The 20,850-nt window shown below is 46.4% G+C and overlaps 1 long non-coding RNA gene and 1 pseudogene across 1 annotated transcript in view; both read left to right on the forward strand.

Annotated features, from left to right (window-relative positions):
• The window catches only part of LOC114890608, a 21,959-nt gene extending 1,788 nt beyond the window's left edge, over positions 1-20,171 (forward strand). The window contains exons 2-3 of the long non-coding RNA XR_003792319.1: positions 17,597-17,684; positions 18,574-20,171. This is a non-coding gene — a long non-coding RNA (uncharacterized LOC114890608). The remainder of the gene's footprint in view (positions 1-17,596; positions 17,685-18,573) is intronic.
• LOC114890607 lies at positions 10,195-11,233 on the forward strand (annotated as a pseudogene).
• Positions 20,172-20,850: the final 679 nt, after the last annotated feature.

The following is a 20,850-nucleotide window of genomic DNA, read 5'->3' on the forward strand; positions in this document are numbered from 1 at the left end:
TCTTTCTTTCTTTCTTTCTTTCTTTCTTTCTTTCTTTCTTTCTTTCTCTCTCCCTCGCCCTCCCTCCCTCCCTTCCTTTCTTTCTTTTGCACCAGGTCTTAGTTGCAGCACACGGGGTCTTTAGTTGCGGCATGCGGTATCTTTTTTAGTTGCAGCTTGTGGACTCTTAGTTGTGGTATCCATGCGGGATATAGTTCCCTGACCAGGGATTGAACCCGGGCCCCCCTGCACTGGGAGCATGAAGTCTTAGCCTCTGGACCACCAGGGAAGTCCAGATCTTTTTCTTTTTAATGTAATATTTTATTTGTTGAGGGGTGGATACATCCTTCATTTCTTTCTTTCTTTTTTTTTGTGATAAATTTATTTATTTTTGGCTGCATTGGGTCTTTGTTGCTGTGCGCAGGCTTTCTCTAGTTGTGGCGAGCGGGGGCTGCTCTTCCTTGCACGGGCTTCTCATTGCGGTGGCTTCTCTTGTTGCAGAGCACAGGCTCTAGGCGTGCAGGCTTCAGTAGTTGTGGCTCGCGGGCTTTAGAGCGCAGGCTCAGTAGTGGCGCACGGGCTTGGTTGCTCCATGGCATGTGGGATCTTCCCGGACCAGGGCTTGAACCAGTGTCTCCTGCGTTGGCAGGCAGATTCTTAACCACTGTGCCACCAGGGAAGCCCCACCCCCCCCTTTTTTTTTAATTGAAGTATAGTTGATTTACAACATTGTGTTAGTTTCAGGCGTACAGCAAAGTAATTCAGTTACACATACATATATATCTATTTTTTTCAGATTCTTTTCCCTTATAGGTTATTACAAAATATTGAGTATAGTTCCCTATGCTTTACAGTAGGTCCTTGTTGGTTATCTATTTTACATATAATAGTGTGTATATGTTAATCCCAAATTCCTAATTTACCCCTCCCCCCTTCCCCTTTGGTAACCATAAGTTTGTTTTCTATGTGTGTGGTGAAGGATCTTATTAAAATGCAGTCTGGGGCTTCCCTGGTGGCGCAGTGGTTGAGAGTCCGCCTGCCGATGCAGGGGACACAGGTTCGTGCCCCAGTCCGGGAAGATCCCACATGCCACGGAGCGGCTGGGCCCGTGAGCCATGGCCGCTGAGCCTGCGCGTCCGGAGCCTGTGCTCCGCAAAGGGAGAGGCCACAACAGTGAAAGGCCCGCGTACCGCAAAAAAAAAAATGCAGTCTGATTTTACATTTCCATCAAGTCCCAGTGATGCCAGTCAGTGCTGCTGGCCAGAGGGCCACAATTTGAACAGCGAGGTTCCAGGTCAGAATATTTTGCTCCAGCCCAGGTTTCTCAGATTCCCCATTCAGGGCTTCCAGACTACCTCCCTTTGTCTCTGTAGAGCACACTTGTCATACCACTCCAAGCCGGCAGGCAGCAACAGCGCCCTCCTAGAGTCCCTGCTGAACTGATTCCTCGCCAAGAACCAGTTGGTATATTTCAGAAAGATTCACGTAAAGGGAGCTTAAGAATCTCCAAAGTAAGCATATTTCATAGCATTTGGTTATAGTTTGAACCTCCAAGCAAAATGACCACTGAGGGGGGAATTCTTGCTAAGTATTTTGATAACCCTTTCTTTTTTCTTCTGATTTAAAAATCATCTGTCCGTGCCTCACTGTGGAGACTTGGCTCTCTACATTTGTAATTGGAAAGTAAGAGGTGCTTTAGCAAAGCCTGCTGCAGTTAGATTTTAGAGGGCTTTCTCACGTGTTATTGTACTGCTAGAAGAATCTTTACTACTGCTATTATTCCCATTTTACACATGAGAAAACAAAAGTGCAGAGAAGAGGATTTAGTGACTTGTCTACTGCAACAAAGGGAGTGAGGAACAGATGAGATACAGCCTTGAGCTTCTGCTCAAAACCCTCAGTCTTTACTGTGTATGGAGAAACAAACAACTACAACAATAACAACAAACAAACAACACAAAAACCCAACACCTGCGTGCTTTTCTGCATTAAACCTTGTTCTTCTCAACAACGTTGAAATTTAGCTAATCTTTGTTAAGGATAATGGTTTAAACTTGAGGAATTCCTGGGTTCCTGATCACAGGAACTGGAATACAGAGAGTTCTGGGCATAACTTCTCCCTAAATACAATGATACACTTTGGATAAAATGATCTGTGGTTGCAAGTCTTCTAGAGACTTTGTATTTATTTACCACAGCCAAGGAGTCCCTGTCCTACACGTGGTATCAAAGTTCCCTTTGAAAAATTTCTGGGGAGGTTAGGCGTTAAAGTAGAGGGAACATTGTGAATACATTTAGAATAAAACAAAGGCTTTTTTGTGCTTGCATGGAGGGGAGTTTAGGGAAGTCAGTGTCTCATCTTGGAGAACCTCCCACAGGTTTTGCAGCCACAGTAAACTCTGGGGGCTACTCCCACCCCCTTCCTTCACCCCTCCCCCCACCATCCAATCTGGTGCAAGGAAGTTGCTTTCACCCCAAAGCCAAGCATAGCGGATTCTTGAGCATCGAATCTCAGGGTGGGAAGGGCTGCTATGGGTGATCTCGAGGAAACTCAAGATCTTCAAGCATTGTGCAAAATGGGTTCTGTGGGATGTTAACACACAGTATTAGGGGGACAGTGTTTCCGTGGTCACACTACGGGTCAGTTGAGAAACACTGATTTAAATGAAGTCATAGAAGTTTCTTTTCCCCAGGGCTTCTTGGAGGTGTTCATGTGCGTGTGTGTGCGGAGGGGAGATCTTTAAGAATGGGGCTTGTGCTCTGCTTCCCAGTTAGGAGATGAAGGAACCTCTTGTTCCTGGAACATCTGAGGCTTACAGAACACCCTGTGAAAATCCTCATCTAGTTCATCTTGCCCCACAGACAGTGCCAGCTCCATGGCAAGTGCAGTCACGGGGCCCAAGATCCCTTTAATACTCTGCTGTCACCATCTTGAAATTCTTAGTAAGTTCTGAGCAAGGAGCTCTGGTACCCGAAAACTGGGTTCACCTCTTGGTGGGTGTTGAGCCAATAGACAAAACCAAGTCAAAGATCTGGAGAAGGAAGGATTTATTATTACTTGCAGCAAGTAAGGAGAACACTGGGGATCAGTGTCTCCCCAAATAGCAAGATTGGGGAAGTTTTAAGCTAAGGGTCCATGCACATTCATGAATGGGCTTGAGCAGAGGAGAATTCAGCGTAGAATTGGGGCAAAGGTCGACAGAGTCCAAGCTTTAGTTGATAGAAGTCACGAGGGTCCACATCATCATTCCTTCCTCCACCTGGGTGGGGACTTTAGTTCCTGCAGATCGCAAAGATGCATATCAGATTGTTATATATATCTCTCTTGAGGAGGAACTAGGACTCTGTTTTATTGCTGAACTATTGTGTCTTGACAGCTCTTCCTTCATTCCTGCATACCCTCACTTCTCTTAAGATCCTTGATTACTGAGACCTGTTCAAGGGCAAGCACTGTGGCCAGACTTACATCACAGAATAGCTTCTCTTATGTCAAGAAAGCCATGCCTGGTTCTCTTTCTCTGGGGACCCCCTACCCTATCTGCTTACAGCTCTGCACCTGGGTTTTGCACTGGGCCCTACAAATGATATAGCTGTCCCTGCCTATGGAGGACCCAGAGGAGGCCTAAACTTTTTCTAGTCTTTCCTCTCCTTTCTCTCTGTACTCTTCTTAGCTTCCTCTTTCCACCTGTGCTGGCTCCCTCCTCCTGTATCTCCTCCTGCTTCCCTACTTTCTGCATCTTCCATCCTCTTCCTTATGCCTTCCCTTTACCCTCTGTCTTCTACCCGTGGACGTATGATCTTTTCTCCAGCCCAAATTTAAAGATCCCTGGAATAAAGCTCTCTAATGTTTCCTTAGCTCTCTTTGCACTTGTGATGGGATGTGCCACGTACTGTAGCAAAGTGCACACTCTGGAGGGTGGTCAGCCCTGAATTGTGCTGTCAAAATAATACCTGATGTTACCGCTCTGCTCCAGGCACTGCTGCATTCTCTAGTTTGTATCTGGGAATTCAGGGAGAGGAGCACAGAGCACAGAAGAAAGCAGAAAGAGAACGCATTTCGATGGTCTTTAAAGCAGTCCTTTCCGAGGCTAATAGGCTCTTTTGTCTAAACGTATTACATTAATGATTTGAAGTGAAATATTGTTAGCACCCTCTTACAGTTAAAGGAAAGGATCAGTGCAGTGCCCCTCAGCACATCAAGGGAAGCATCAGAACAGAAGACGGGTTACAGCATCTCTCACTGACAACCGGGAAGGACCCGTTTACCATAACAAGGCAAACTTCCCTGCAGGCTTTCAGAGTCATCAAAGACCACCCTTCCTGTCCAACCCTGTTACCACCTCTCTCCCTTAACTTCCATTGTTGTCAAGGTGTTTTTTTGTTTTTGTTGTTTTTGTTTTGGCAAGTAATATAAATTTAAATCAAACCACTGTAAGGAAAGAAAAGGAGATATATTGGTTCCTTATAACTGAGCAGTATAAGGGTTGGGAATGGCTTCAAGTATAGCTGGATTCAGGAGTCCAAATGATGTCATCTGGGCTCCTTGCCCCCTCCTTCTCTGTGATCCCTACTTTCCTTTGGGACATATTCTCTGTCCAGATCTCGCCACATAGAGGCCAAGATTGCCCCCTCAGTTTACACTCTTCATGGCTTACGATTTAGAGAAAATGTCATTCCCCCAAGGGTTCTGTAGCAAAACTGGAGGGGAGATTCTGATTGGCCCAGCCAGGTTATGAGTCATAGCTGATGAGCCCACCCCTCAGCCAATCACAGTGACCTGGAAAATGCAGTGTGCTGGGATTGGCCCATGAGGGTCACATGCCCACCCACCTGCTGCTGGTGGTGGTGGTGCTGGAAGGAAGAATGAACTCTTGCCCAATAAGGTAGGGTGGGTTCTCTTAAAAAAGAGGGTTCCAGGGCTTCCCTGGTGGCACAGTGGTTAAGAATCCTCCTGCCAACGTAGGGGACATGGGTTCAAGCCCTGGTACGGGAAGATCCCACGTGCCGCGGGGCAACTAAGCCCGTGTGCCACAACTACTGAGCCCGTGTACCTAGAACCCACCTCAATGAGAAGCCCGTGCACCGCAACAAAGAGTAGCCCTTGCTCACCACAACTAGAGAAAGCCCGAGCGCAGCAATGAAGACCCAATGTGGCCAAAAATAAATAAATAAAATACATTTATTTAAAAAAAAAAAAAAAGAGGATTCCTAGTACTAGAAGTGGAAATGTGTGTCCAAAATGACAACTCAGGTGACGCTCCCTTCTTGGTCTGTCCCATGACTCCTCCCCTCTCCCACACTTTGCTTACACCTGCCTCAGGGCCTTTGTGTGGCTCTAATCCCCGCCTTTTCTCCACTTTCCTAAACCCAACCAGGCCCCTCAGGGCTGAACCCATAATGACACTCAGAAAGTACTTTATGGGTTCTTTTGGGAGCCAGTAGAACACTGAAGAGGTTTCACAAGGGAGACAGATCCTTTGTTGATTTGAAGACAGGTATCCTAGCTATGTATCTTCATCATGCTTCTGTGAGACTCTGTGCTGGTCAAGACTTTTTAGTTGAAAGGATCAGAGAGACCCAGGAGTTAGTATAAATGAAAGGGCGGTGGGCCCAAAGGAGTCGAGGGCGTCTCCTGGAACCAAAGAACAGCTAGCTGAACCCAGAGGACTCTGGAAGCCCTGGGGCTCTAAGATGAGACCAGTCCTGCGGGTGGTCCGGGGAGAGACGGCCTCCCGGCCTCGTGTCTGTCTGTCTGCGCGGCGCTCCTGCCTCCTTCAGCTGCCTGTGTCTGATTGCTCTTCACTGTGCTCTCCGGGAGAGGTGGCGGGCTGGCGTCGGCACCTTTTAGTTCCCATGCCCACCATTCTCTGGGGCTCTTTGCTTGGGTTTTTGAGGAAAAAAAAGAACACATTTGATCCCTGAGCAGCCCATGTATCAGCTGTCTTTGGGCATCCCCCACTAGTCCAGTAGTCCGTTCATCGGGGTCATGTAGCACACACATGGTTGACCAGGCCATGGGTGGGAGTGGGTCTCAGAAGAGTGGGTGTGGGCTGGGCAGGTGCCCCAAAACATGCCTCTTATGGGTACGTGGAGCAGCTGTTTCACAGGCTAATCGGTTAAAGCTCACACAAGGCCACCCAGCCAGGGAGAGGTGACTCGGGTGCCTGTCTGCTGCTTTTTGGTCACTTCTAATGAAGAGGGGATGCCCAAAGCCCTGAGCATTGATTAGCTCCCTGAGGCCACGAGGCTCTGGGGAAGGAGCCAGGCAAGAGGCTGGGTTTCAGTGGACCCCACGGTGAGCACTGAACTAGACCCTGGAGTGGAGAGGAATTAAGACACTTGGGGACTTCCCTGGTGGCTCAGTGGTTGGGAGTCCACCTGCCAATGCAGGGGACACGGGTTCGAGCCCTGGTCCGGGAAGATCCCACATGCCACGGAGCAACTAAGCCCGTGCGCCATGCAGGGGACACGGGTTCGTGCCCCGGTCCGAGAAGATCCGACATGCCGCGGAGCGGCTGGGCCAGTGAGCCATGGCCGCTGAGCCTGCGCGTCCGGAGCCTGTGCTCCGCAACGGGAGAGGCCACAACAGTGAGAGGCCCACATACCGCAAAAAAAAAAAAAAAAAAGTCCCTTATTTGAGAGGTAAGATCACAGAAGCCCAGGGCAGAGAGGGAGCAGTTGCAGAAGGACAGACAGGCCTGGGGGATCTTTCCAGGCCAGACAGGTGGTGCTTCCCTTCACTGAGAGGTTAGTGGCTTGCCCAAGAGAGCAGAAGCTCATGTAGACTCTGAATTCCCCTTCAGCGCGGGAGAATTCTCTCCTCCAGTTGCTGGGAAGGTTGTCCACTGACAGCTCGCAGCTATGCACCTTCTCTGGAAACTGGTTTCACTCCAGAAAGTTGCCTCCACAAGATACACCCCTTTCTCAGGGCAGCTGGCATCCAATGAACCCCCAATCCACCCCACTTTGTCCTGAAGGGCCAGCCCCGCTCTGAGCTCCCCACGGGGTGGGCTGAGGCCTTCGTTGAGACCGCATGGCAGGGAGACCTCTCCCTCCATCCCGTCCAGCCTGTCTCTTCCCCACACGCTGTCGATGCCGCGGGCTCTCCCTGCAGGCTAAGCTCTAACTCTGCTCCGGCCCCCCTGGAACATGACCTGTGACCCTTAGCTCCCCTCTGTCTCTTTTCTGTGTCCCAAGTAAGTGTATTTTAATGAGCAAGGCCAACCTAAGATAGTAGCAATTTTTTTTTAATTAATTTATTTTATTTTATTTATTTTTGGCTACGTTGGGTCTTCATTGTGGTGCGCGGGCTTCTCATTGTGGTGGATTCTCTTGCTGCGGAGCACAGGCTCTAAGCTCGCGGACTCAGTAGTTGTGGCACACGGGCTTAGTTGCTCCGTGGCATGTGGGATCTTCCAGGACCAGGGCTTGAACCCGTGTCCCCTGCATTGGCAGGGGGATTCTTAACCACTGCGCCACCAGGGAAGCCCGATAGTAGCAATTTTTGATGAAGACATTTTCCTCAGAGATTTTTCTTCAAGAGATCTAATTTGAACAGAGCCTCCCTTTACACACACCTATTCAAAACACAGGGTCTAACGAAAACGTGTAAAAGCCACACAGGAACCTCTTTTTTTCAGGCCAGCATAATCATTTTTTTTTGGGGGGGGATATAATCGACATATAACATTATACTTGTTTAGAGTATACAACATAATGATTTGACCTTTGTATATATTGTGAATGATTGCAACAAGTCCAGTAAACATCCATCAGCACTCATAGTTACAAAACATTTTTTTCCTTATGATGAGCACTTTAAAATCCACTCTCTTAGCAAATTTCAAGTATACAATACGATATTATTATTATTATTTTTTTTTTTTTGCGGTACGCGGACCTCTCACTGTTGTGGACTCTCCCGTTGCAGAGCACAGGCTCCGGACGCGCAGGCTCAGCAGCCATGGCTCACGGGCCCAGCCGCTCCACGGCATGTGGGATCTTCCCGGACAGGGGCACGAACCCGTGTCCCCTGCATCGGCAGGCAGACTCTCAAACACTGTGCCACCAGGGAAGCCCACAATACGGTATTATTAACTATAGTCATCATGCTCTACATTACACCCCCAGGACTTATCTTTTATAACTGCAAGTTTGAACCTTCTGACCCCCTTTACCCATTTGCCCTGATACTTTCGACTCCCCATCCCTGTCAACCATCAATAAGTTCTCGGTTCTCTGTATCTATGAGCTTGTTTTTTTGTTTTTGTTTTGTTTTAGATTCTACATGTAGATGAGATTATACAGTATTTGTCTTTCTCTGACTTATTTCACTTAGCATAATGCCCTCAAGGTCCGTCCATGTTGTCCCAAATGGCAAGATTTCATTCTTTTTCATGGCTGAATAATATTCCTTTATATATCTATACCATATTTTCTTTATCCATTCATCCATCCAGGGACACTTAAGTTGTTTCCATGTCTTGGCTATTGTAAATAATGCTGCAGTGAACATGGGGGTGCATATATTTTTTGAGTTAGTGTCTTCATTTTCTTCAGGTAAATACACAGAGGAGGAATTGCTGGATCATACAATAGTTCTATTTTTAAATTTGAGGAACCGCCATACTGTTTTCCACAGTGGCTGCACTAATTTACATTCCCACCAACAGTGCACAAGGAGTCCCTTTTCTCCACATCTTTGTCAACATTCGTTAACTGTTGTCTTTTCAATAAAAGCCATTCTGACAGGTGTGAGGTAATACCTCACTGTGGTTTTGATCTGCAGAGAGCCTTCTGGAATGCTTGTTCAACAAACGAACTGCTTCTCCCTGCAAGTGTCAAACCTGAGTGAGCTTGCAATCCCTGTCGCCAGCATCCGATGAAACAATATTCCAGACTAGAATATTCTAGTCTTACAATTCTCATTGTAAGACTAGAGGCTAAGACCTGGGTCACAGTGTTTCTACCTGTGTTAGATGTCAGGATTCTCCAGAGGCCAGTCCTTGGAATCAACTCAGGAATTGATGGGAGTCATTTAAATAAACCAGGTTCAGGGAGAAAAAGGCACCGGTTGGTGGTGCTGGGAATTTTGCTTCTTTTGCCTAAATGACTATATGAATAAAGTTACTCACTTGAACCTTTCTCTTCTAAGTCTAAACAGCCCACCTTGGAAGGGTTTATTTTATATAGCATCTTTGGAAGGACTATTCATTTTTATGAATAGTAATAACGATACTGGGGTGGATATCATAGGAGAGAGGGTCCAAGCAGGTGAGAATGAGAAGGAAAATGATCATGTTCCCCTATTACATTTGCAGATTCAAGGGGAATAGTTAAATATCAACTGAGATCGGGATGACAGCTATTACATATTTTCCCAGGGCTGCTATTAAATAAATATTAAATATTTATTTAATAAATTTATTTTATAAATAATAAATTATCAATTTAATTTATTTAATGCAATCATGAACTTAATTTAATAATTAAATGGATTTATTTAATAAATAAAATTATTGAATAAATTTATTTATTTATAATTAAATATTAAATACATATTGCTTCCTCCTCAGCTCCACTCACTACCTCTTTTACAGTGTCTACCTGTGAACCCAAGCTCAGGTGAAAGAAATTAAGGAGTAATATAAATTCTGAAGGTACTTAAGACAATGTTGTAATATGGTATCATTTCAGGACCAGAATCTTCTGGTCTTGGCCTGCACGTGTTTTCAGGATCAGAACAAGAAGAACATTTGCCGTCTTCCCACTTAATGACCTCAAAAGTAAACATCTACCCTTTTCAGACTCTCCCATTACAAACCAAGCCGGCTCTCTTCCCCAGCCCCCCATCCTCTCCAAGTCATAGTGGAAAGTGCAAGAGTTTTAAAGACGGGGTTTGACTTTTGCAAACAGGAAGTGTGGATGAAAGCAAAGCTAAGTCAGGTATAGAGTAAAACAAATTTAATCTGTCCAAAGCTGAGAACAATTAGTTCCAAATATTTCTAAATTTTTTTCTTGAATAAGGGGGTCCTTATTCTGAGCGAAGAATTCCAACTGGTAGACGGGTTTCTTGGAAAGGATGATACTCAAATTTCTCTTAGTAACAAACCCTTTAGGAAAAAGGGAATGCATTTAGCAAGGGAAGGAAAGAAATGGTACATACTATTTTGATTTTGAGACCTAGGAGTATATGATTGTGTAACTGGTTTAGCATTCTGGGGTGGAAACATCCTGAAACCATGGTATATGATAAATTTGGTCCCCTTTCTGAAAGGGTTACAGCCTGGGAAAGAGCTGTTATTCTAGAAGTTTGGCCTGTTACTTTATAAAGCTGAGTTTAAGAGTAATAGGGAAAAATACCCTTATAAACCAGTAAGAAAATGTCAAAATATTCAAAATAAAAATAGGCAATTAAAAAAGTTAAAAAAAAGAGTAATAGGGAAAAATAAAATCTAACAATTCTTTTAAAATAAATAATAAATAAAAATAAACGCGCTCTCCCTCCTCCACCGCTGCCGCCTCCCTCTTCTGCGGCTCTCGGTGCTGCTTGTGTGCTCGTTCCGTGCGGACCTCGTCCCTCTTTTGGGAAGCGGCCGCAGGGGAGACTCCTGCGCTTGCCATGGCCGTGGCCGAGGAAAAGCCCGAGGAAGGAGTCAAGACTGAGAACAACGATCGTATTAATTTGAAGGTGGTGGGGCAGTATGGTTCCGTGGTGCAGTTGAAGATTAAGAGGCATACACACTTAGTAAACGAATGAAAGCCTATTGTGAACGACAGGGTTTGTCAATCAGGCAGATCAGATTCCGATTTGATGGGCAGCCAATCAATGAAACAGACACACCTGCACAGTTGGAAATGGGGGATGAAGATACAATTGATGTGTTTCAGCAGCAGACAGAAGGTGTCTACTAAAAAGGGAACCTGCTACTTTACGCCAGAATTCTGTTCCTCCGGACCAAGGAGACATTCTCAATTAGAAAACCGTAATTTTGTTCCACCACATCCTGACTACTACAGTATAATTTCTCTATTCTTTCATTTTCCCCTTCCCCATTCCTTTATTGTACCTAAAGTAACTGGTGTATGTGCACAAGCATACTGCATTTTTTTTTTTAACTAAATGGCCAACGGTATGTTTTGATCGACATCAAATGGAGATGGAATGGGGAAAAATACTGGTTCTGTGAAGATACCCCCTTTTCTCCATTAGTGGTATGCTCGTCAGCTCTTATCTTTATATTCCAGTAAGTTATTTTGCTCTCACTGTTTAACAAAAAAAGAACAACATAGGGCTTCCCTGGTGGCGCAGTGGTTGAGAGTCCGCCTGCCAATGCAGGGGACACGGGTTCATGCCCCCGTCCGGGAAGAACCCACCTGCCGCGGAGCGGCTGGGCCCGTGAGCCATGGCCGCTGAGCCTGTGCGTCCGGAGCCTGTGCTCCGCAACGGGAGAGGCCACAACAGTGAGAGGCCCACGCACCGCAAAATAACAACAACAACAACAACAGAAAAAAAAGAACAACATAAAAATTCTTGCAAATCTTGTTCGACTGGAGAATTTTAATGTTTTTCGTTTATCATTGTAAGACCAAGGACAATTTTATAATTTTCTTGAACGTAGCTGTTACATGTAGGGCAACCTGTCTTTAAGTAGGGATAAACTACTCTAAAAGAAATGAGTGCTAGATAGTTTTCCCTTCAAGTCAAGCGTCTTGTTATTTAAATAAACTTCTTGTTTAAAAAAAAAACAAACTGAGCGCGCCTCCTGAAATGCCCCTTATTTTCATTATTTCCCATGAAGTGGGTGTAGTAGGAAGAATAAAGGCCTCCAGAGATGTCCATTATCTAATCCCTAGAATTTGTGACTATGTTATGTTACGTGGCAAGGAGGAGCTAAGATTGCACATGGAATGAGGCTGCTGATCAGCTGACTTTGGAATGGGGAGATTATCCTGGATTATCCAGGTGGGCACAATATAATCACGAGGGTCCTTAAAAGCCTGTGCAGGAGGCAGCACAGGCACAGTGTCAGAGTGACGCAGCATGAGAAAGATGCCGTTGGCCAGAGCTGGCTTTGAAGGTGGAAGGGACCCATGCGCCAAGGAATATGGGCAGCCTCAACAAACTGGAAAAGGGAAGAAAACAGATTCTCCCCGAGAGTCTCGAGAAAGGAATGCAGCCCTGCCCACACCCTGATTTTAGCCCCATGAGTCCCATTTCAGACTTCTGACCTCCAGATAGTACATTTGTGTTGTTTCACTAAGTTTGTAGTAATTTGTTACGGCAGCAGTAGGAAAGTAATGTAGAAGGTCAGTCAAGTAGAAACAAAATTCACTTACGAAACTTCTTATTTAGTTTTTAAAATAATATTGATACCATCAAGGTACACAGCTGTTTTTTGCTCAGATATTTTGTTCCACGTGACCCACTTCTACAAAGTACCAGTTAGTCCTGTTTTGTACGCATTTTTTCTTTGGGATAAAAACTAGTGTTTATTACATGAAACACTTTTTTTTTGACCAGGAGGGATTATTTTGTCCTTTATTAGCTGGCTTTTAGAAATGATTTACAACAATGTCCAAGCTCTTTATTTCCAATAAGGAATTATCTTGGAGTAGCGAATAGTGGAAAAATGGTTGTGAGCCTTTTATATTCCCATCAGCTGTCCCCAGATAATATAGGTGTGATAAATGAATTCATGGGGAAAAATGCCTGGGTAGCTGCAATTTATAATGTTTTTCAGTTACTAATTTATATGTTAGAACGCAGGGGTTTGATCAATCAAAGAGAATCATTTGCAATAACAGGGATTCTAAGAGCCTGGGATGTTGCTTCCTACATACCACAAGTTTTGAGACGATAAAAGCAACACTTGTTTTAGAAGGATAAAAAGAAAAAAAAATGTAAATGCTGAGAGGAATGAATAATGCAGCTGTTGAAAGGCACCTATAGACAGAGCTGAGTCATAGACATGCAATAATTCAGAATATTCGGAACGCTGTGAAAAAAGGGTGCTTTTCCCAAGCTGGAGTGTCTCTGCCTCCTGCCCTGGACGTGGTACTCCCCCCACCCTCCCTGGGGCTCCTACACTTTTTTGATTCTAAAGCTCCACAATCATTATTGTCCTTCACTCTCAGGCTTTTTAAAAGAAAACACTTAGATGTCTCCATAACACATTTTCCCTCTCCTTTTCAAAAGGAAGAGAAGAAAGCCTTCTGAGGAGAGAAGATACCTTTTCAGTGACCCTTGTAACCAACCAGAGAATTCAATTCAGTCCAACAAAGAGTTACTCAGATAAGAAAACTGACCCAAACACGATTGGGAAAGGGTTTGATGCCGATTACAAATCCTCAGCTGTTGTGCATTTATTCTTCACAGTTAGAAGAGGTGGTGCCAGGACTTCCCTGGCGGTCCAGTGGTTAAGACTCCATGCTTCTAGTGCAGGGGGCACGGGTTTGATCCCTGGTCAGGGAACTAAGATCTCATGTGTCACGAGGTGCGGCCAAAAAAAGTAGTGGAGAGCTGATACTTGCTATGGACTGAATTGTGACCCCTCGCCCCCGCCAACTTCCTGTGTTGAAGTCCTAACCCTTAGTACCTCAGAATGGGACTGTATTTGGAGACAGGGCCTTTAAAAAGGTGATTACCCTAAAAGGGGGTCCTTAGCCTGGGGCCTAATCCCATATGACGGGTGTCCTTATAAGAAGAGGAGATTAGGACAGCGGGGAACACCAGGGATGCTTGCACGTGGAGGAAAGACCATGTGGGGACACAGTGAGAAGGCAGCCACTTGCAAGCCGAAAAGAGAGGTCTCAGCCCTGCCCACACCTTGATCTCAGAGTTCCAGCTTTCAGAACAGCAAGAGAATCCATTTCTGTTGTGTAAGTCAGCCAGTCTGCAGTGCCTTGTTAGGGCAGCCTGAGCAAATGAATACAGTACGTACTAAAGCGAGACTCTCGGACCCCATTGGAGACATCACAGTTGTGACTTAGCAGCAGCCCAGACAGAAACTCTCGGGTGCCAGCGTGGAAGCCCGATGCTGGCTCCTGCCAGAGGCTCGGCACCGCCCTTCCACCCTGGCCAGCAGTATTCAATTCTTGCTTGACCCCTTTGCCTCTTTCCCTGTGCACCTCGGAAGGCTGGGGAAGCCGTGGCTTCTCCGCCTTTGCATTTCTCCCCGTCTTCAGCCCCGGATATTACACAGCACAGAGCAGGCAGTTTTCAATGCTGGTTAAATCAGGGCTTGTCTCTAATCAGTGTGCATTCCTTACCTCCCCCCAAAAGTATGGTAATGATGACCATCCCTGTCTACACTAAATGGACCAAAAGACTCTCTGAGAAGATGGGACAGTGGGTCAGGATGGGACATGAGGTCTTCCAGTCGGGATTCCTGCAGACACTGTGTCCCACGTTGGATTCCTCCAAAATTGACTAGTCTTCTGCCTCTGGGCAGACACTGGACTGGGCCACGGGAACGCGAGGATGAAGGAGCCATCCCCTGTAGGAACATGTAGAGCTGTCCTCTCTTCCCTAGAATACAATGTTATAAGTGTCATACCCGTGGGCTGCCTGCACCAGCTCCGAAGATGGAGTGACAGGTTCTGTTTGGGAGGCCAGGCAATCCAGGGCTAGGAAAGCAACTGGAGATCCAGCCTGGGGGGATGAGGCAGTGGCCCTCTGACCTTGGCAAATTACTCAGTCTCTTTATGGTTTAAATGGAAGCTATAGAACATATTTTGGAAAGTTGGTGTAAATATAAAATGAAAAATTGAATTAGAAACTGCATAATGGGACTACCCTGGTGGCACAGAAGTTAAGAATCCACTTGCCAATGCAGGGGACCCGGGTTTGAGCCCTGGTCCGGGAAGATCCCACATGCTACGGAGCAACTAAGCCCGTGTACCACAACTACTGAGCCTGCGCTGTAGAGCCTGTGAGCCACAACTACTGAAGCCTGTGCCCTAGAGCCCGCGAGCCACAACTACTGAGCCCACGTGCCACAACTACTGAAGCCCGCGTGCCTAGAGCCCATGCTCTGCAACAAGAGAAGCCACTGCAATGAGAAGCCCGCGCACTGCAACGAAGAGTAGCCCCCGATCGCCACAGCTAGAGAAAGCCTGCGCACAGCAACAAAGACCCGACACAGCCAAAAATAAATAAATAAATAAATAATTTTAAAAAAGAAACTGCATACTGTAATGCCTCACACATCGTAGGTGATTAGTAACCATGAGGAAGAAGAGAGCCCCTCAAAGGAGATGATGGGAGCTTCCCTGGTGGCGCAGTGGTTGAGAGTCCGCCTGCCGATGCAGGGGACACGGGTTCGTGCCCCGGTCCGGGAAGACCCCACATGCCGCGGAGCGGCTGGGCCCGTGAGCCATGGCCTCTGAGCCTGCGTGTCCGGAGCCTGTGCTCCGCAACGGGAGAGGCCACAACAGTGAGAGGCCCACGTACCGCAAAAAAAAAAAAAAGGAGATGATGGGCCAGCCTGACCTCGAACAGAAAACAGGAGCACGCCGGACAGAGGAGAACTTGGATGGAAAGTGGTAGACCAGGCAGAGGACCAAGGAGAAAAAAGGTGCTGTTCGGGGAGCCTTGGGTCACCCCATGTCAATGTTAGGAATATTGTGGGAAATCAGGAAGGCAGAAAGGGACTTCAGTGCCAGGTGAAAAAGTGCCAGGCCTTTGTTCTATATTTAGCAGAGAGACTTTTCCAGAGAGTGTGTGACAGAGGGGTAGAAGGTAGAAGTAGAGGAGGAAGGGGTAGGGTCAGTCCAAGCTGCTTCCCGTTTTTCCAGCCTGGGCTCTACTTCCTTAGATGGTAAGGCCAGAAACTGACCTGGGAAACAGAAGAGGTTAGTGGGACTTGTTTGTTGTTGTTTGGGGAAGGTGTGAAGTAGACACCATGAGATTATGCTCATGTTAAGTTCATGAAGCTTTTGGGGTATCTAGGGAGAGATGCCTAGTGAGCTTGTCAAAAAAGAGCCTAGCCTTTTGTCAATCAGTCAGGGATCCATAGTGTCCCCAACATGGGCTGAGTACTGTTCTAAGTTTTTCCTATATCACCGCATCTCATAACATCCCTGTGAGAGGGACAATATCATGATCCTCATTTTAAGGATGAGGGCTGTGATGGACTGAGTTGTGTCTGTCCACAGCGCCCCTGCCCCAATTCGTATGTTGAAGCCCTAACACCCAATGTGGCTATTTGGCGATAAGGCCTTATGGGAGATAATTAAGGTTATTTTTTAAATTAATTAATTATTTATTTTGGCTGTGCTGGGTCTTCGTTGCCGCGCACGGGCTTCTCTAGTTACGGCACGCGGACTCACTAGTTGTGGCACGCGTGCTTAGTTGCAGCATGTGGGATCTTAGTTCCTGACCAGAGATCAAACCCGGGCCCTCTGCATTGCAAGCATGGAGTCTTAACCACTGGACTGCCAGGGAAGTCCTGATAATTTAGGTTAAATGAGGTCATAAGGGTGGGGGCCTGGTGCAATAGGGCTGGTGTCCTCATAAGAAGAGGAAGAGACATCAGAGCTCTCTCTCAGTGTGCGCACAGAGGAATGGCCACGTGAGGTCATAGTGAGAAGGCAGCTGTCTGCAAGCCAGCAGGAGAGGTCTCACCAGAAACCAACCCTGACGGCACCTTGATCTTGAACTTCTAGGCTCCAGAACTGTAAGGAAAATGAATTTCTTTAATTTTTTAAAAGATTTTTTTGATGTGTACCATTTTTAAAGTCTTTATTGAATTTGTTACAATATTGCTTCTATTTTGTGTTTTCTTTTTCTGGCCACAAAGCATGTGGGTTACCTTAGCTCCCTGACCAGGGATCGAAACCACACCCCCTGCGCTGGAAGGTGAAGTCTTAACCACTGGACCACCAGTGAAGTCCCTTTTTAATTTATTTTAAATTAAAGAAAATGTTTAAGTTACCCAGTCTACAGCATTCTGTTATGGCAGCCCAAGATGACTAATACAAGGGCAATTAAGCACAGAGACACTAAGTAACTTGTCCAAGGTCACACAGCTGGGAAGGAACAGAGGCAAGATTTGGCTTAGGGCAGAATCTTTGCTTTTAACCACTAGCCTCTTTGCTTTTAACTACTGCCTCTCTAGGCAGTGTGTGTGTGTGTGTGTGTGTAGGGGCAACACCTCCACGTGAATGGAGAAAAAATGGGGCTGTCACTTTATTTCAAGAGGAGAGGTTGATTTCTGGGGCCCCACTGCACCGGTGTGCCTACCCTTGAAGCCTAGTGACTGTTGTGCTGAGGCTGCATGGCCACGTTCCAAGCTTCTCCATACACTTCTGCGAGACTAGGGAGGAGGACACTTCTGTAGAATGGAGAATAAATGTGTGGTCTGAGGCAGGCGGAGCTGCAGACATGTGCTCTGGCATGTTCTGTTTCTTCCATGTTGCCCAGGTGCTGGAGGCGTGGGAAAGGGTGGGAAAGGCTCTGCCCGGCCCTCACCCTCACCCTCACTGGGCCAGCAGCACCTGTGAACTAAGTGAAGAGAGAATCCAATAGGCTACAATCTGGTAAATCATCGAGAGACTCACCACTGCACAGTAGTTACAGTTTGTTTTAAGATGAGCTTTGTTCTTTCCCATGTAGATGAATTGAAGATCAGGCTGGGGCAGGTGGAGGTGGAAAAAATAAAATCAGATTGGCTTTCACTTGGAGACCCGTGGATGCATTCCTGGTAATTGTTTCATTTATTTTTTTTATTTATTTAATTGGCGTATAGTTGATTTACAATGCTGTGTTAATTTCTGCTGTACAGCAAAGTGGTTCAGTTATCCATATATATACATTTTTAAAAATATTCTTTTCCATTATGGTTTATCCTAGGATATTGAATATAGTTCTCTGTGCTGCACAGTAGAACCTTGCTGTTTATCCATCCTATATATAAAAGCTTACATCTGCTGACCGCAAACTTCCACTCCATCCCTCCCCCACCCCCCTCCCCCTTGGCAACCACCAGTCTGTTCTCTATGTCCGTGATTCTGTTCCTGTCCTGGTAATTGTTTTTTTTTTGTTTGTTTTGTTTTTCTGGTAATTGTTTTTGATTCTCAACTCTTTCTCCTCATTTTGAGGAGGGTTCCCCCCCCCACCCCGGTTGTTTGTCTGTCCCCTTGCCTTGGAGTCCCTGAAATATTCCACAGCTCTGTCCCTGCCAACTCTGCAGAAGTGCTGCCATTGCTCAGAGCCTGTTCACAGCCAAGTGGGAGAGTTTCTCCACAAACTGCCATTTCAGTGAAAACAGAAAATAAAACGCAACCAAGCACGTTACAAGGGGGAGGCAGTGTTGGGTTCCTTGGCTGTGAGGCGGCCTGATTTGCCTGGCCCGTCCTCTCTGACCTTGACTTTCTTTGTATTGGTCTGGCCTGCTAGTTTGCATACTGAGGCTTCCTTGGTCTTTTCTCTGTAACTGAAGGTTTGTCATGACTGGGAAAATGTCCTGCCTTCCCAAGTCCTCTTCTGAACGCTCTTTCACCCCACTCCTAACATCTGTCCTTAGGGAAGAGAGCCTTGGTTAAACAAATTCTTTACTAAGAAGTTGTTTTTAATATTGTCATTCCTCCCAGGTGACTTTGCGTGTTCCGAGAGGGCTGATGTGTTTCCCAACACTACGTGCCGATGAATCACCTGGAGCATTTATTGGGCTGTAGATTCAGACTCAGTGTGTCTGGGATAAGGCCTCCCCGAGACCCTGCATTTCTGACACTGGGCGGTGATGTTGCTGCTGGCCCATGGACCTCACTTTGAGTAGCCAGGCTATAGACGAACACTGAATGGGTGAATGGTTATGAGGAACACTACTGGAATGGGTATTAGTCAGGGTTCTCCAAAGAAACAAACCAGTAGGAGATATCTATATTTATATAGATCGATATAGATATATGAAGAGATCTATTATAAGAAACCGGCTCATGTGATCATGGAAGCTGAGAAGTCCCAAGATCTGTAATTGGCAGGCTGGGACCCAAGAAGAACTGGTGTTTCAGTTTGAGTCTGAAGGCAGGAAAGGACCCATGTCTCAGGGAATTCCCTGGTGGTCCAGTGGTTAGGACTCTGTGCTTTCACTGTGGAGGGTATAGGTTCGATCCCTGGTTGGGGAACTAAGATCCCCCAAGCTGCGTGGTGGGGCCAGAAGAAAAAAAAAAAAAAGACTCATGTCTCAGTTCACATCATCAGGCAGGAGGAATTCTCTCTTACTCACAGGAGGGTCAGCCTTCTGGTTCTATTCAGGCCTTCAACTGACTGAGTGAGGCCCCCTCACATTAGCCAGGGCAATCTGCTTTACTCAGTCTACTGATTCAAACGTTAACCTCCTCCAGAAACACCTTCACAGACATACCTAGACCAAATGTTTGGACATCCCCCCCACCCTCATGCCCTCGTCAAGTTGACACATAAAATGAACCCTCACAGGATGGGAGTGTGTATCCTCCTCTGGGGTTTTCGTGGCCCCTGGGCTGTCCTGGCTCGTCTTCTTGGAATTCTCTAGTGAGAAGATCCAAGTGTGTCCCCTTGTAAACTGAGTGCTCGTTGCTGCAGCTCATCTAAAAGCTCTCAAGGGCATCTCTCTACATGACACCTGGCTATGCTCCATCCATTCTGGCGTATAAAGGACAAATGCTACTTTACCTTTATGTTCAACCCCTTAATTTAGTTATACTGAGTGCCTGCTCTGGGAAAGGTACAAACTGGGGGTCAGGGAGGACCAAGGGTGAGACACCCCAGAGTGGCAGGGGTGTAGAAGGGACAGGCTACTTAATTTGTAGGGCCCAGAGCAAAAGGGAAATTGCAGGCTTGTGGTTCAAAAATTAGGATTTTTTGCTTGCCAATGCAGGGAACACGGGTTCGAGCCCTGGTCCGGGAAGATCCCACATGCCACGGAGCAACTAGACCCGTGCGCCACAACTACTGAGACTGTGCTCTGGAGCCCGCGAGCCACAACTACTGAAGCCCACGTGCCGCAACTACTGAAGCCTGTGTGCCATAACAACTGAGTCTTCGTGCCACAGCAGCTGAAGCCCACATGCCTAGAGCAACAAGAGAATCCACCGCAATGAGAAGCCTGTGCACCGCAAGGAAGAGTAGCCCCCGCTTGCCGTAACTAGAGAAAGCCTGTGTGCAGCAATGAAGACCCAATGCAGCAAAAAAAAAAAAAAAAAAAAAATTTAGGATTTTTAAAGGCAGCATTGACAGAGCAATAAACCAAGTATGGGGCCCTTCTGAGTGCAGGACCCTGTGGGAGTGCACGGGTCATATGCCCGTGAAGCTGGTCCTGGGTATTGGGGAAGGAGGGAGGAAACAATATGGTGGAAGGAGCGGAGGGAGAGTCAGCTTAGGGGCCAGATGGAAACGCTGGCCTATTGATTTGTGCCTCTTTTTCTGTGTGTGTGTGTGTTATTGTTTTTTGTAGTCAATGTGTATTTTAAAATTATTTATTTATTTATTTTTATTTTTTGGCCACTCTGTCTGGCATGTGGGATCTTAATTCCCTGATCAGGGATCAAACACATGCCCCCTGCACTGGAAGCGTGGAGTCTTAACCACTGGACTGCCAGGGAAGTCCCAATTTGTGCCCCTTTAAGTTTTCTTCCTTCCCTCCCTCCCTTCCTTCTTTCCTCCCCTCCCCTTTTATTTTCAATAAATTTATTTAATTAATTAATTTATTTTTGGCTGTGTTGGGTCTTTGTTGCTGCGTGTGGGCATTCTTTAGTTGTGGTGAGAGAGCGCTACTCTTCATTGCAGTGCACGGGCTTCTCATTGTGGTGGCTTCTCTTGTTGCAGAGCACGGGCTCTAGGCACTCGGGCTTCAGTAGTTGTGGCATGCGGGCTCAGTAGTTGTGGCA

This window comes from Monodon monoceros, unplaced genomic scaffold, assembly GCF_005190385.1.
Source record: "Monodon monoceros isolate NGI ecotype Baffin Bay Population unplaced genomic scaffold, NGI_Narwhal_1 Super_Scaffold_11, whole genome shotgun sequence".
NCBI classification, from domain to species: domain Eukaryota; kingdom Metazoa; phylum Chordata; class Mammalia; order Artiodactyla; family Monodontidae; genus Monodon; species Monodon monoceros.